General features: G+C 41.7%; 1 long non-coding RNA gene across 2 annotated transcripts; it reads left to right on the forward strand.

Moving 5' to 3' along the window:
• The first annotated feature begins 7,921 nt into the window (after positions 1-7,921).
• On the forward strand, positions 7,922-14,577 carry LOC133135600 (uncharacterized). 2 transcript variants are annotated; one of them, XR_009709416.1, is made up of 3 exons: positions 7,922-8,322; positions 10,850-11,184; positions 12,967-14,577. It is a non-coding gene; the product is annotated as an uncharacterized LOC133135600 (long non-coding RNA). The 2 variants fall into 2 exon arrangements; XR_009709415.1 differs by lacking the exon at positions 7,922-8,322 and having other exon boundaries at positions 10,749-11,184.
• Positions 14,578-17,148: the final 2,571 nt, after the last annotated feature.

Below are 17,148 nucleotides of genomic sequence, written 5' to 3' on the forward strand. Positions count from 1 at the left end.
ATGACACTGCCCTGAGGAGTACCATTATCTACCATTTTCCTGATCACTTTCCCAATTCTGACTTGAATAAATCAAAAACGCCATTAACCCAATTATACAGGTGCATCTAAAAAAATGTGAATATCGTGGAAAAGTTTTTTTTCTTCTGTAATTTAATTCAAAAAGTGAAACTTTAATATATTCAAAAATCCAGTATCTGAAGATATTAGAATATTGCCTTTTGCCCAATGTATGCTGGGATAGGCTCCAGCCCCGCTGCGACCCTGTTCAGGATAACCGGGTTAGGATAATGAATGAATGAATGAATACATAAGACCCATCAAAAAAAGGATTCATAATACAGAAATGTCGACCTTCTGAAAAGTATGTTCATTCATGCACTCAATACTTGGTCAGGGCTCCTTTTGCACAAATTACTGCATCGATTGATGTAGCATGGAGGCAATCAGCCTGGGGCACTGCTGAGGTGTGATGGAAGTCCAGGTTGCTTTGATAGCGGCCTTCAGCTCGTCTGTATTGTTGGGTCTCGTGTCTCTCATCTTCCTCTTCACAATATCCCATGAGATTCAGGTCAGGCGAGTTGGCTGGCCAATCAAGCACAGTAATACCATGGTCAGCAAACCAGTTACTAGTAGTTTTGGCACTGTGGGCAGGTGCCAAGTCTTGCTGGAAAAGGAAATCAGCATCTCCATAAAGCTTGTCAGCTGATGGAAGCATGAAGTACTCTAAAATCTCCTGGTAGACGGCTGCATTGACTCTGGGCTTGATAAAACACAGTGGACCAACACCAGCAGATGACATGGCACCCCAAATCATCACTGACTGTGGAAACTTCACGCTAGACTTCAAGTAACTTGGATTCTGTGCTTCTCCACTCTTCCTCCCGACTCTGGGACCTTGATTATCAAATGAAATGTAAAATGTACTTTTATCTGAAAAGATAACTTTGGACCAGTGAGCAACAGTCCAGTTATTTTTCTCCTTAGCCCAGATAAGATGCTTCTGACATTGTCTCTGGTTCAGGAGTGGCTTGACACAAGAATGCGACACTTGTAGCCCATTTCCTGGACATGTCTGTGCATGGGGCTCTTGATGCACTGACTCCAGCCTCAGTCCACTCCTTGTAAAGCTCCCCCAAGTTTCCATGAATATTGATACAGCATTCTGCAAACAGCCAGCCCTTTCAGCAATGACCTTCTGTGGCGTACCCTCCTTATGGAGGATGTCAATGAGTGTCTGCTGGACAACTGTCAAGTCAGCAGTCTTCCCCATGATTGCCCGACCAAGTATTGAGTGCATAAATGAACATACTTTTCAGAAGGTCGGCATTTCTGTATTATAAATCCTTTTTTTGATTGGTCTTATGTAATATTCTAATATTATGGTAAATGGTTGGCATTTATATTTTTTGAGATGCACCTGTATGAGCTAGGAACACTGCTATTCCTATCATATTTAATTTGATCATTAATCCCTACTTCCAAGCCATATCCCTACTTCACCACCTACTCCACTCAGCTCCTTGTTCAAGCAATGGTCCTATCCCGCCTGGACTATTGCAATTCTCTGCTGGCTGGCCTTCCAGCATCTGCCATCAGACCCCTACAACTCATCCAGAATGCTGCAGCCCGTCTGGTATTCAATGTTCCCAGACATTCACATGTCACCCCCCTGCTCAGCAACCTCCACTGGCTGCCTGTTATGGCTCGCATCAAATTTAAAACTTTGGTGCTCGCATACCAGGCAGCCCCTGTATATATTCAATCACTTATCAAGACCTATACACCAGCAAGACTCCTCCGTTCTGCCACTTTGTGCCGTCTGGCGCCTCCCCCTCGCAACACCTGCACTTCACGCTCACGACTGCTGTCTGTCCTGGTCCCACGGTGGTGGAATGACCTCCCGGTAGATGTCAGAACGGCAGAGTCTCTGACCTCCTTCAAGCGCAGACTGAAAACTCATCTCTTCAGGCTACACCTTTCCCTCCCTCCATGATTAGCCTTATATATGCCATAGACTGTAATGGCACTTATGTATAGATTGTATAGATATTGTTTTTTTTGTTTTGTATTTGTATTAGCTATTGTATTGTTGTATGTTCTAGCTGCCAACTGTGGCATGCTAGTTTGGAAGTAGATTGTATTCTTCAAGGGTTCTGATTATCTGTATGTCTACACTAGGACTTGGAACTGTACTGTCCTCTCAGGTCCTCTTCGCACTTGTACTTGTGTTTGATCTGCTCTGGATAAGAGTGTCTGCTAAATGGCATGTAATATCATATGCCTTTTCTATGTAAAAAATATATTTTATTATTAAACTTGTCTTATGAAACCTTTCTTTCTCTGTTTCCAGACACGAAACATGGTTCCTCTACCCCTCCTAAATCTACTCTAATGAGGTGATAGAATTCTTCTGCTTTCCATGTAAAATGTGAATCTTTCTGTAATCATTCTTTCCATTATCAGTCCTGATGTCAGTGCTATTGGCCTATAGTTCATTGGACTTGATGGGCCCTTCCCTGGTTTCCTGATAGGAATAATCACTGCCTCATTCCAACCAGTTGGCAATTTTTCCACTTCCCTTACTTTTTTATAAAAATCTAGCAACTTCATAGATGCTAAAACAGCTAAATGCTTTAGCATTGCATAGCATATTTCATCCTTCCCAGGTGATGTCCAAGTCTTACTATTGCCCTCTTAATTTCTTCCAAAGTAAATGGAGCATCCATTGTAGTGTTAATATTGTCACTTCTCTCAGTAATTCCAGGATGAGCGGATCTTGTCTTTACCCTTCCTCTCCTGCCCCCCTCAGTTATCATAACGGATCTGAGTAAGTGCCTTCGCTATCATCTCTGCCACCTCTTCATTGGACACTGCTGATTCTTCCCCCATCATCAGTACTGGATACTGCTATTCTTTTCGGATTCCTCTCATGCTCCTAATCATACTCCAAACATCTCCCACGGGTGTTGATCAACCAATTGTAGTACAGAAGGTCTGCCAGCAGATCATTTTTGCTTTCCTTATTATTTTCTAACCTTTACTTGTGCTTCCTTATGTAGCCAAGTGGTTAAAAAGTGTGGTTAAAAAGTGGTTAAATACTCATAAATGGGCTCTATTTCCATAAGTGAGCTTAGTGAATTTACAAATATTTGTAATGCAACGGAACTATGTTCATATTGCCTATATCTGATCACAAGTGGATTTTTATTTATTGTGATTTATTTCAGATTTTTTCCTTTTTTCTCACAATTTGGTAGCCAATTACCACTATTACTAATCCAATTAGTGTAGCTGGGAATACACCGCTCACACCCCGTCCCTCGGCGGCCAGAAGGGATCTGGCGATCCAAGAACACGCCTCGTCTCATGACCGTGATCCCGAGGCGCCCGGAGTGCCGTTGTATGCGGTGATCCACTAACCCTGCCAAGTCCCTCTGTTAATCTATGTAATAATTGTTATGCTCTCATGCAGTGGTCTAGTTCATGTTGATGACGTGACATCAACATTTCACGTATGTTTAATGACGTCACTGTTTTACGTGAGGTTATATATGTGAGTGCGTGAATAATAAAACCCTTTCTTCTTCCCGGTAAATGAGACCGACGGCGAGCGTGTGCTTTATTTCCCGTATACAACAAACTTGTAAACCGGTTATCCTGCCCTAAGATGACAACGTCAACAGGTTATGGGCCCAGGAGGGACGTTGGAAACCGATGGAGCAGGTTGTGTTTCGACGGAGATGAAAAGAATTACGAGTTATGGGAGACAAAGTTTTTGGGCCACATGCGTCTGAAGGACACCATATTGTACGAGCCCGTCCCCAGCTATGAAAGGGAGGACGATGCAAATAAAAATGAAGAAGCTTATGCAGAACTCATTCAATTTTTAGATGATAAAAGTCTCTCCCTGGTTATGAGAGAAGCGGCTGATAATGGTCGAAAAGCCTTGAAAATACTAAGGGACCACTACGCAGGTAAAGGGAAACCACGTGTGATTAGCTTGTACACCGAGTTAACGTCACTGCAGAAAGCTGCTAACGAGAGTGTCACGGACTATATTATTCGTGCAGAGACCGCTATAACAGCACTGAGGAATGCTGAAGAGACTCTTAGTGATGGTCTTTTGATTGCAATGATTCTGAAGGGGCTGCCGGAGTCGTTTAAACCTTTTTCCATCCACATAACGCAGGGTGATGAGAAAATAACGTTTGCTGATTTCAAAACCAAACTGAGAAGTTTCGAGAGCACTGAGAAGCTAAATGCTAGCTCAAATGATGACGGCGTGATGAAAGTGACCTCGGGAGCGAGGGGAAGAGAGAACATTATTTGTTATAACTGCAACCAGAAAGGGCATATAGCCAGGGCATGCCCAAACGAGCAGAACGAGCGGCCGAAACAGTGGTGCAGCTTTTGCAAAAGTGCAACACACAAAGACGCTACGTGCAGACGGAGAAGGAGCGATGACGTGAAGCAAGCGACTGATGTCGAGGGTGAACAACATGGATATGCATTCAAGATAAGTGACGGTCAGCTCAGAGGATCGAGACCGAGAGGCCTGATGGTCGATGCAGGCGCAACATCACACATAATAACGGATATTGGAAAATTCAAGAACTTTGACGACACTTTCCAGCCAGAGAAGCACTATTTGGAATTAGCTGATGGGACAAGGACCAGCGGTGTAGCGTCAAAAAGAGGTGATGCGGAGGTGTTCCTGATGAATAGTGAGGGCAAACGGGTGAAGGCGACACTGAAAAGGTCCCTGAATACCCACAGGACATTTTCTCAGTGAAAACTGCAACAGCCAATGGCGCTTCAGTGACCTTTCAACAAGGAAGTGACCAGCTCATCCACAAAGACGGGACCAGGTTTGACATTAAAGAGTATAACAGACTGTACTACCTAGACACCTACAGTGATGATGGTTGTCATGCATGCTATGATATCCAAACCTGGCACGAAATCCTAGGTCACTGTAACTATGATGATGTCTCTAAACTGCAAAATGTTGTAGACGGAATGAAAATCAAGGGGAAGGTTGATAGATCTAGCCTAGACTGTGAGGTCTGCACCCTAGGGAAATTTGCTCAGAGTAGAAACAGAGAACCTGATGTAAGAGCAAAGGGAGCACTTGAGCTTGTGCACACTGATTTAGCTGGTCCTATTGATCCAAAAGCAAAGGATGGTTTTCGCTATGCTTTATCATTTACAGATGATTACACTAGTGTAGTATTTATGTATTTTTTGAAGGCAAAGAGTGATACTACCAAAGCAACTGAAAAGTTCATTGCAGACACTGCCCCCTATGGGAAAATCAAGTGTATTAGGTCAGACAATGGCACAGAGTACACAGCAAAAGAGTTTCAAGAGTTGTTGACTAAGAATAATATACGACATGAGACCTCAGCTCCTTACTCGCCCCATCAAAACGGTACAGCTGAAAGAAATTGGAGAACACTATTCGAAATGGCGAGATGTATGATTATTGAGAGCAAATTACCTAAAGAGTTGTGGACATATGCTGTGATGACTGCTGCAATAATTCGCAACAGGTGCTACAATAGTCGCATTAAGCAAACACCGTACTACATGTTAACAGGGAAGAAACCTGATCTTTCTAAAATGAGGGTGTTCGGATCGGTATGCTATGCATACAAGCAAGACAAGAAAAAGCTAGATGCCAAATGTGAGAAGGGGCGGTTTGTAGGGTTTGATAAGAACAGCCCTGCACTACTAGTCTACTACCCAGACACAGGGAAAGTACTCAAGCACAGGCTTGTAAAGTTCATTACGAAGAGCGTAAGTGAACATGAAACTCAGACTGATCTAATGATGACCGATGATGTTTATGAGAAGAGATACACATCCCCCATGCCAAAACCCCAGATCGCTGATCAGACTCCAACAGTGAACCACGAGTCTGACATGGCAAATCCAGAAATGACTCTCACACAAGAGACAGACAAAAGAGATGACATACACACAAGGGATAGTCATAGTACACGTTATCCCAGGAGAGATAGGAATGCTCCAAAATACTTGAACGACTATGTGTTAGATGTTGATAGTGAGGACCAAATACTAGCCAATATTGACTACTGCTATAGGATGGTGTGTGGTGTACCACAAACTTTTGATGAAGCCATGGGCTCAACAAAATCACAGATTTGGGCCAGTGCAATGAAAGAAGAGATAAGTTCTCTTAGAGAAAACAACACATACACATTGACTACACTGCCTATGGGTAAGAACGCAGTGGGGGGTAAGTGGGTGTATGCAGTCAAAAACAATACTGACGACACTGAGACATATAAGGCAAGATATGTTGCAAAAGGTTACAGCCAAGTAGCTGGAATAGACTACAAGGAGACTTTCTCTCCAACTGCGAATATGACATCAATTCGTACCATGATACAGATGGCAGCTCAATATGACCTTGAACTCCACCAGATGGATGTTAAAACAGCTTATTTACATGCTCCAATTGACTGTGAAGTGTACATAGAGCAACCAGAAGGGTTTGAGGTAAAATCAGAGACAGGTGAAAAACTAGTCGGTAAACTGAACAAATCACTATATGGTCTGAAACAGTCAGGACGGAATTGGAATAGAATGTTAAATGATCACCTCAGTGAAAATGGGTTTACTCAAAATCCAGCAGACCATTGTGTATACACTAAAGGAACAGAGAGTGATAGAATAATAATAATCATTTGGGTGGATGATCTACTTATTGCAGCCAGGGACAATGAATCACTCAATAATGTGAAGAGAATGCTGACAGCAAAATTTAAAATGAAAGATCAAGGGAAACTTAAACATTTTTTAGGTATTGATTTCAATCAGAGTGGGGGAGAAGTGAGGATGAACCAAAATAGGTACATATCAAAAATACTGGAGAAGTTTGGTATGTCCGAGTGTAAACCAAGGTCGACTCCATGTGAACAAAAACTGGATTTTAATGGTGATGGTGAACTTATCGATCCTAAGGGATATCGGGAGGTGATAGGGAGCTTGATTTATGTAATGACATGTACAAGACCAGATCTAAGCTGGATTGTCAGTAAGCTATCACAGTACCTGTCACAGCCAAAACAACAACACATGATAGCAGCCAAACATGTGATGAGATACCTGAAAGGCACGATCGATAAGGAGTTATGCTACAAGAAAAGCAAAGAAACACTCAAACTGGTGGCATATAGTGATGCTGATTGGGCTGCAGATCTAAATGATAGACGCAGTACAACAGGGTATTGTTTAGGTCTTACTGATAGAGGTCCAGCTGTGTCATGGAAATCAAAGAGGCAGCCCACGGTTGCATTATCTACTTGTGAAGCTGAATGTATGGCTTTGGGTGCAACTACACAGGAATGTCTATATCTTGTACAACTACTGAATGGTATGGATAATATGTGCAAATATGAACCAGTGAAAGTGTTTGAGGACAACCAAGGGGCAATTGCTTTGTCTAAAGATCCCGTAAGTCGCCAGAGGTGCAAACACATTGATGTCAGATTTCATTTTGTTAGATCTGCACTCAATGATGGTAAAATAACTATAGAATATTGTCCAACAGCAGACATGGTAGCTGACATCATGACTAAGCCTGCAACTAAGTTTAAGATAGATAAGTTTGGAGGTTTTTTGTTTGGAATGTAGGTTAAACCTAGTTGAGAAGAACTTACCCTCATGTAATGTAACAGACAAATGTGAAAATGTGTTTATTTGATTTATTCATTATGAGAGCAAGTGGGGATGTTAATCTATGTAATAATTGTTATGCTCTCATGCAGTGGTCTAGTTTATGTTGATGACGTGACGTCAACATTTCACGTATGTTTAATGACGTCACTGTTTTACGTGAGGTTATATATGTGAGTGCGTGAATAATGAAACCCTTTCTTCTTCCCGGTAAATGAGACCGACGGCGAGCGTGTGCTTTATTTCCCGTATACAACAAACTTGTAAACCGGTTATCCTGCCCTAAGATGACAACGTCAACACCCTCCCTCTGGAACAGCGAGCCAGCCAAACTTCGCTTTTGGTCCTCGGTGTGCAACTGCAACAAACTGCAACCACTTAGCCTGTTGCGCCACCGCGGACAAGTGGATATTTCTAAATTTGTCAAGCTAACTATAGCTAATTTGCTATAGTTGCTACCGATAACAAACTGGTATTGCTTTATTTTCAACCAATGAGTTTGAATTGTTGTACAGCTGTTCGATGTTTTGATATAGAGTAACGGCCCGACAATTGTACACTTTGAAACCCAAATTTAAGGACTATAAACACAGACAGGCAGAGGGTGAGTCAACAGGTCAGTGAGCCTTTTTCAATAATAGAAAGGGATTTAAAATGGGCTTGTAACAATGTTTGAACAAAAACAATCTTACCTAGTGTACCTGTTGGTTAGCATCATATGCTAGGTACGAAACCTATGTATTTTCTTGTTATTCTTGTTATGGATACGCTAGTTAAAGAATGTTGTGTATTGTATCTTGTAACGATTCGGATTGGGTTACAGTCCATATAACTAATATATATGTTAGTCATGTACATGTTTGTAGAAGAGACTACTGCAGATGGTTATATTGCTAGCCACGTAAGACGAGGCCATCCCATGTTGCTACAAGGTAGTTCTGTAAAATGTAAAATATGTTTTACGAAAAGTACCTGTTAATGCATTCAGAGTTGAATGTTGCTAATGTTATCAGGTGGGTCTTTTTATTGTACTTTTGTTTTTATAGCAGGGCCACTACTGTATTTTGTTATACTGAAGAGAATTGTAAATCCTTTAAGATTCAGTATTTTAATTAATATGAATTGCTGTAAAGCTATCGACCGCTGCACAAACGAGGCAGCCTTCAAAATAAAAACCCCCAATTATATTTGTGTGTTAATGAGACGTCAGTGCTCGGCGAGTGCATATACATAACCGGAGAAAGCCTCCCCTTTCCTGTCCTGTTATGTTCCGGTCGAATTTGACTGATTTAAAAGTTTTCTTTCTGAAAAATGTAGTTAATTTAATCTGATTGTCATTAGGTTCCAGGACTTTGTCCACACAGGGCATCTGAACGCACAAAATAAAATGTGATAATATTCATAATATTTTGGGCGTTTTATTTAACTTTTGTAGTCAAAAATGACCGGACATTAGAAATGAATGCATACAGTGCATCCGGAAAGTATTCACAGCGCTTCACTTTTCCCACACTTTATGTTACAGCCTTATTCCAAAATTGAATAAATTCTTTTTTTTTTCTCAAAATTCTACACACAACGCCCCATAATGACAACATGAAAGAATTTTTTTTTTAATTTTTGCAAATTTATTAAAAATAAAAAAAACTAAGAAGTCACATGTACATAAGTATTCACAGCCTTTGCCATGAAGCTCAAAATTGAGCTCCGGTGCATCCTGTTTCCACTGATCAACCTTGAGATGTTTCTACAGCTTAATTGGAGTCCACCTATGGTAAATTCAGTTGATTGGACATGATTTGGAAAGGCACACACCTGTCTATATAAGGTCCCACAGTTGACAGTGCAAGTCGGAGCACAAACCAAGCATGAAGTCAAAGGAATTGTCTGTAGACAGGATTGTCTCGAGGCACAAATCTGGGGAAGGGTACAGAGAAATTTCTGCTGCTTTGAAGGTCCCAATGAGCACAGTGGCCTCCATCATCCGTAAATGGAAGAAGTTTGGAACCACCAGGACTCTTCGTAGAGCTGGCCGCCCGTCTAAACTGAGCAATCGGGGGAGAAGGGCCTTAGTCAGGGAGGTGACCAAGAACCCGATGGTCACTCTGTCAGAGCTCCAGCGTTCCTCTGTGGAGAGAGGAGAACCTTCCAGAAGGACAACCATCTCTGCAGCAATCCACCAATCAGGCCTGTATGGTAGAGTGGCCAGACGGAAGCCACTCCTTAGTAAAAGGCACATGGCAGCCCGCCTGGAGTTTGCCAAAAGGCACCTGAAGGACTCTCAGACCGTGAGAAACAAAATTCTCTGGTCTGATGATACAAAGATTGAACTCTTTGACGTGAATGCCAGGCGTCATGTTTGGAGGAAACCAGGCACCGCTCATCACCTGGCCAATACCATCCCTACAGTGAAGCATGGTGGTGGCAGCATCATGCTGTGGGGATGTTTTTCAGCGGCAGGAACTGGGAGACTAGTCAGGATTGAGGGAAAGATGAATGCAGCAATGTACAGAGACATCCTGGATGAAAACCTGCTCCAGAGCGCTCTTGACCTCAGACTGGGGCGATGGTTCATCTTTCAGCAGGACAACGGCCCTAAGCACACAGCCAAGATATCAAAGAAGTGGCTTCAGGACAACTCTGTGAATGTCCTTGAGTGGCCCAGCCAGAGCCCAGACTTGAATCCGATTGAACATCTCTGGAAAGATCTGAAAATGGCTGTGCACCGACGCTCCCCATCCAACCTGATGGAGCTTGAGAGGTGCTGCAAAGAGGAATGGGCGAAACTGCCCAAAGATAGGTGTGCCAAGCTTGTGGCATCATATTCAAAAAGACTTGAGGCTGTAATTGCTGCCAAAGGTGCATCAACAAAGTATTATGTACATGTGATTTCTTAGTTTTTTATTTTAATAAATTTGCAAACATTTCAAAAAAACTTCTTTCATGTTGTCATTATGGGGTGTTGTGTGTAGAATTTTGAGGAAAAAAATGAATTTATTCCATTTTGGAATAAGGCTGTAACATAACAAAATGTGGGAAAAGTGAAGCGCTGTGAATACTTTCCGGATGCACTGTACATCTGATCACCACTTTCTCATTCTCCCTCCCTCTTTCTCCCCATCCTCCCACCCGCACTTCCTTAGCCCACTGTAACCTTCACTCCCTCTCAGCCTCTTCCTTTGCTACCACTGTCACCGCCTCTCTCCCCCCTCTCGAATCCTTCTCCAAGCTCCCCACTGACTCTGCATCTGCCACCCTCATTTAATCCCTCTCCTCTGCCTTTGACTCTCTCTGTCCCCTTATCTCAAAGCCACCTCGCACATCCCTTCCCAGTCCTTGGATATCTGACACCCTACGTACCTCCAGGGCCAGCCTCCGAACAGTGGAGAGGAATTGGGGAAAATCCAGAGACCCATCAGACCTCACAACCTACCAGTCTTTCCTGGCAGCATTTTCTTCTGCTGTCACTGCCGCTAAGGTAAAATACTATCAAACACAAATTCACAACTCCACTTCTAACCCCCGGAAACTGTATTTTCTCCTCTCTCCTCATTATGAGAAGGTAGACGAGAAGGTCACAGCCATCCACAGATCCTTTGCAATCACAGCCGCCCTCTCTGTGCCCCTGCCTGGCCCATCCCTTCCTTTTCCACTTTCTCTCCCCTTACACTCTGATGTTTCTCAACTCCTGCTTTCCCACCGCCCTACAACCTGTGCCCTTGACCCTATCCCCTCTTCCCTCCTCCAGACTATCACACCTGACATTCTCCCATTTGTCACCTCCCTTGTCTACTTCTCCCTGTCTTCTGGCTGTTTTCCATCATCCTCTAAGAGGGCCCCCATCACCCCGCTCCTAAAAAAGCCTACCCTGGATCCCTCCATCATCCAGAACTACCACCTTCCTCTTCTCTTCTTCCTTTTCTATCTAAAACAGTCGAACGAGCTGCTTCTAATCAACACTAAACACAAGAAATTTTCTTGCAGCTCTGGTAAATAAAGCTTTTTTGAGGCCTTGCTCACAATTCATTCTGTGGCAGTACAATGACCTAACAATGTACTGTATTTGAGGATATTTCACATCTTTGATCAAGACACTGGTGAGGAGGGGAGAGGCCAGGAAACTGACAATGAAGATGAATTAGAGGAGGTAGTGTCAGAACTTGGTAGACAACACAGAATATGATCTAGACCAAGAGACAACCAATGTGGAACAATCCAGTGATGAGGAAGAGGACCCTGCTGAAGTTGCTGTTACATTCAGGTCAAAGAATGGGGATTTGTCCTGGTCTTCATCTGAGAGGAGAGGTCAGCTGAAAATGTTATCAGGATGACCCCAAGGACAATAAGATATGCTATATCCGGGGTTGATTACATAAAATCCTGTCCTGACTGTCTATCGAAACTATCGTGATAAACATGACCAACTTCGAACAAAGTTGAAGAAGAGATGTCAAATGATGTCAAAGAAATGTCAAAATGACCAAGAGATGTCAAAATGAGCATTATGTGCCATAAATGCAGTGCATATATTTGCAAGGCACATGCAACAAACACCACGTATTGTCTAACGTGCATGAGAACACACAAAATGTAACCACCATTGATTGAGAGATTGTGACTCTAATCTAACCTATTGTACCTTTCACAACGGCAATGAAACAAGACAAACTCCTAGAAGCTGTACTGAATTACGACTTATATTACACTATGCAACTATAGCAACATGCTACAACGGTAGCCACCATAAAGGCTTGAAGTAAAAATATTAACAACCCCTGCTTATATTTAAATCTTTGTGAAGAGAACAAGACCGTGCTATCGTTTTTACAAGTTTGTATCAACATGCAGTAGGCTGCAGGCTACGAGAAATAACTGCCTTGCTAGCTTGCCATCTAGCCAAGGAAATCGCTAGTTAACATTTACAAATCCACCCAGTAAACTTACCAAGTTTATAGAGGAGCAGCATGAAGCCAGAAACGCTTGCAATGCAGCTGTGCAATCTTCCCTTTCTTATTTAGGATAGTTGATAATGAGACAATGTCCACTTCTAAGGTGCATCTTGGTTTTCTATCCCACCCTTAAGCACATTGCTCTTGTCATGTCTAGCAATGTATTTGAACAATGTTTTACATAATCTACTTTACAGTTACCTTTTACGCTCCACAAAGTATTAAAATAGTGTGCGGGTGGAAGGATTGCAAATCCAGTTCTTACATTCTTCTTTAGTTTTTTAATTCTTTCCTCTTCTCCGACCCAGCAGAAAGTATGTGGAGGGCGGGACAGGAAAGGAAGGTAGAAGATGAGTGCCAGGAGTCACTGCCAATGGTCGCTGCTCTAGCAAGGGTACTGGGTGGGAATGGAATCCCCAGTGTGGCGCAAATATGTCTCCCAAAAGAGAAAACATGCCCCTCCAATTGAACCCCCGTATTAACTTTACTAATACATAGTTCACATCATACAAGAAATGTTAATGAACAGTACCCACACTGTAATGCCATGCATATGCCATTCTAGTGCATATTTATTAGGAACTGTCACAGTGTTGTACTTTGTGTTGCTAGCCACTAGGTGTCACTACATTGATTTTGTCTCACTGCCTAATTGTCTTGTTGTACGCACCTGTTGTTAAGTCTTGTGATTAGTGTTGCCCATTGTCTCCTGTAAATAGCCCGGTCCTTTTCACTTGGTCTTTGTTGTTAATCTGCAATTGACTCAGTACTTGGTGGTTTAGGGGATTGGCTCATAATGGCTTCCTTGACATTCATTGGAACAACTCTGGCCCTCATGTTTAATGACAATAATACAAACCAAAGGCAAGAAAAAGCCTCGAAAAATATGATGTTTATTGTTACTATATATAAAACACACTGTAATTTCAATATGGTGAAACCAAAGTCTGTAAACATGCCCTTCAATATTTGCTGAGTAACCTGAGAATATGCATTTTTGATTACAAATCTAAAATTGTGGAGTACAGAGCCAAATAAAAAAATATGTCTTTGTCCTAAACATTACAGATGGGACTGTATATAACATTGTAATCTTTTTTTGTGTATGTAATAAATTGCAATCATTGATCTAATGTCAGTAGTGATGTAATGTCAGTTCTACATCTAATGTAGAACTTTCCACAGATTGTTATACACTGCTATTTTCACATACATACTACTGTACTACTTTTATGTTGCCTCATTGTGTAAGTGTAAATATGTTTATACGGTTCTGTACTTTAATAAGCTATACCCTTCACCTCAGTTACATATTTTGCATCTTCTATTTGACACTCACTTTATTAGGTATTTATTAGACTTATTAGGTCTTCTGCTGCTGTAGTCTATCCACTTAGAGGTTTGACGCATTGTGTGTTCAGAGATCTGTTCACTGATGTTATGTGCAGTAATTTGCATTACTGTCACCTTCCTGTCAGCTTAGACCAGTCTGGCCCTTCTCCATTACCTCACTCATCCTCAAGCCATTTCCGTCCGCAGAACTGCCGATCACTGAATGTTTGTTTGTTTTTCGCACCATTCTGAGTAAACTCAAGAGACTGTTGTGGATGAAAATCTCAGGAGATCAGCAGTTACAGAAATACTCGTACCTGGCACCAACAATCATGCCACAGTCAAAATCACTATTGGTTGATATAAACATGAACTGGAGCTCCTGACCCATATCTGCATGATTTTATGCATTGCACTGCTGCCACGATTAGGTAATCGCATGACTAAGTAGGTGTACAGGTGTTCCTAATAAAGTTCTCAGTGAGTGGATATTTTGGCAATTGTTGTCTGTATCTGTGTGCATGGATAGTAGACAAGTTGTAAATATTGTTCTCCTTCAGTTGCCATAAAAACTTTTACCCAACATCCAACCAGCTGCCTGCCTTTCATTTTATTTCGTGCTTGATATTATTAATTTGAATGTAAAGTTTGTCAGGATTAGAAGATATTAAATTATGTACTTCATTATCTGTCACGACCTGGCTCATTGGCCGTGACAAAGAGGGAGACGCACACTGACGCATTTAAAAAACAAGGTCAAATTTATTTGAAATAACCAGTTAACAAAAATGTGGAGTGTGAAAGTCAGTTGCATCAGTAGTGTGAGTGGATGTGTGAAAAGTATGCTGAAGCAATGTTGTCTGATGCAAACCCAAAAAGAACCAACAGGTACGTGGGAAGAGAGTTCCCTCCTTCAGCCAAGAGTCAGGCACATTTTAACATCTGGTCACAGGTGCTCCCAATTGCGCAAACGACCTGGTACTCGGCCAACAAGGCACCTGTGAAGTAACGCCAGTGTAATGAAGACACATTTCATTACCAATTCTGGTCACATTGATAGGGTAAAATTGCATATTTTAAATATATATTGAATAGTTTGCACAACATTAATAATTGCACACCAGCCATGATTTAAAGTGTTTAATGGACGTGTGTTTGGTTGGTGTGGGTTTGTCCTCAGCATGGGAGGGGGTTGGGCTCCACCTGTAGAGGGAAACAAAAAGATTCAGTAACCTACTTAACCTGGCATGAAATAGGTTTTAATGTTTGGTTAAATGCCATGATTGGGCAGGTGCCATAGTTCAGTGCAATACTACATTGGTGCAATGTCATGTTTTAATTGTTTGATCAATCACTTACCTTTGTTGTCTTTGTCTGTGCTCTAGGTGTTCGGGCAAAAAAGTCCCCGGGTCCGAGCACCTACATATATAGTTCTGGGAGGGACCATATGATGGGATAGCAGAAGGGGGTGTTGTGTGGGGTTTTGTATTTAAATGTATATTGTTATCTTATTATTTATTGATTGATGCAATATTTATATAACCATGTATTGGATATGGGTAGACTATGCATATGTAAAAGGGGCAAAATTCTGTGTATTGTTTAGTGTTATATACACCCCTATTAGATGGTAGCATCCAGCTTAATTACCTGTGGCAGGGTATAAAGGCTGCCAGTGTTTGTATGCTTGCTGTTGTGTGTTGTGACCCTGAGATGCTCTCAGTCATGTCCTGTTTTGTCCAATATGGTTTCTTGTTTTATGTGGGTGAATAAATACACCTTTGGTTTGCACCATATCACTGCCTCTTGTTGCTGTGTATCCAGCTGCTAAACGGTTCAACCTAACAGCCAGAATAAGTAGCACAGAGCAGGGGGCCATAACATATCCCTAATTTTAACAATTCTAAACAATAAAATTAAAAAATTAAAAAAACATTTACAGAGTTACAATAACAGCCATTAAAAACAATGTACTTAAAACAAATTGCATATCCCATATTGTTCAGAGTGAACAGTGGGGGACAAAGCCAAATACCTTAATTGTATTTGAGATATTTAGTAGAATGATGGCAGAAAGGATTTCCTATCCGTAGTGAAATGGAGCTGGAGATCTAATGACACAACAAACATGATTATGGGACAATTCTACAAGGAAATAGTTTCCATTATTTATGTCATGGTTGGCCAAAGGGCGGATTTGAGCCGTGGTGACCATCGTTGGGCTCTACACCTACAGACGGCTGACCCGGTACACCTACTTATTCATGCAATTATCTAAAGAGCCAATCGTGTGGCACCAGTACAATGCATAAAATCATGCGGATATGGGTTAGGAGCTTCAGTTAATGTTCACATCAACCATCAACCATTCTGGCAACAAAAATTGGGATCAAGTTGCTTTGTGTAATGCCAACCAGGCAGGTTGCATTTGGTGCTATAACCTTATAGCGTTCCAAAGCTGTAAGATGAGATAGGATTTAACTCATATGTACTGTAGGAAACTGTTATTTAAATAAACTATCCAGGGTGTCTCAGTGGCGCAGCCTGTAGAGCACTGACCGCATGCTCATCGCGAGCCGCGACGTCGGCGGTTCGAATCCGACCGTCAGACATTTGTCGCATGTCTTCCCCTCTCTCTCGCTCCCATTCTTCCTGTCTCTCTATACTATACTGTCCAGTAAAGCTGAAAAAGGCCTAAAAAAAATACCTTAAAAAAAAAATAAAAACTATCCTGAGTGGGGCTTACAGAACATCTCATGCTGTTGTCTCACGTGTCCACCAAGGGATCAGTTAAGACTCTATTCCAAGCCACATTGTCAAACAGTCATTCAGTTGTTTGCAGTCACTAGTTAATAATTCAATGAACAAGTAAGTGTGTTTATGCATCCGTAGTCACTCAGTGTAGTGTAATAGACAATGAGGCAATACATTAAACAAAACAAAAATATTTTGAGGTTTTCTGTTATTTTCCCAGATGTTTTAATACTTTCACAATTTATTGTTCTGCCAATGGTGTGAAACTGTTGTGCCAACATTCCATATGCCAGCTGTTTGGGTTTAGTGTAGATTTTATAAATGCTGCCTATTAGATAGATGTGGTCAGTCAGACTCTTGCACAGTGAGAGACAGCACCTACTCAACCTAATTAAAGCGTTGCTTCC

Source organism: Conger conger, chromosome 8 (genome assembly GCF_963514075.1).
Source record: "Conger conger chromosome 8, fConCon1.1, whole genome shotgun sequence".
Classification (NCBI taxonomy): Eukaryota; Metazoa; Chordata; class Actinopteri; order Anguilliformes; family Congridae; genus Conger; species Conger conger.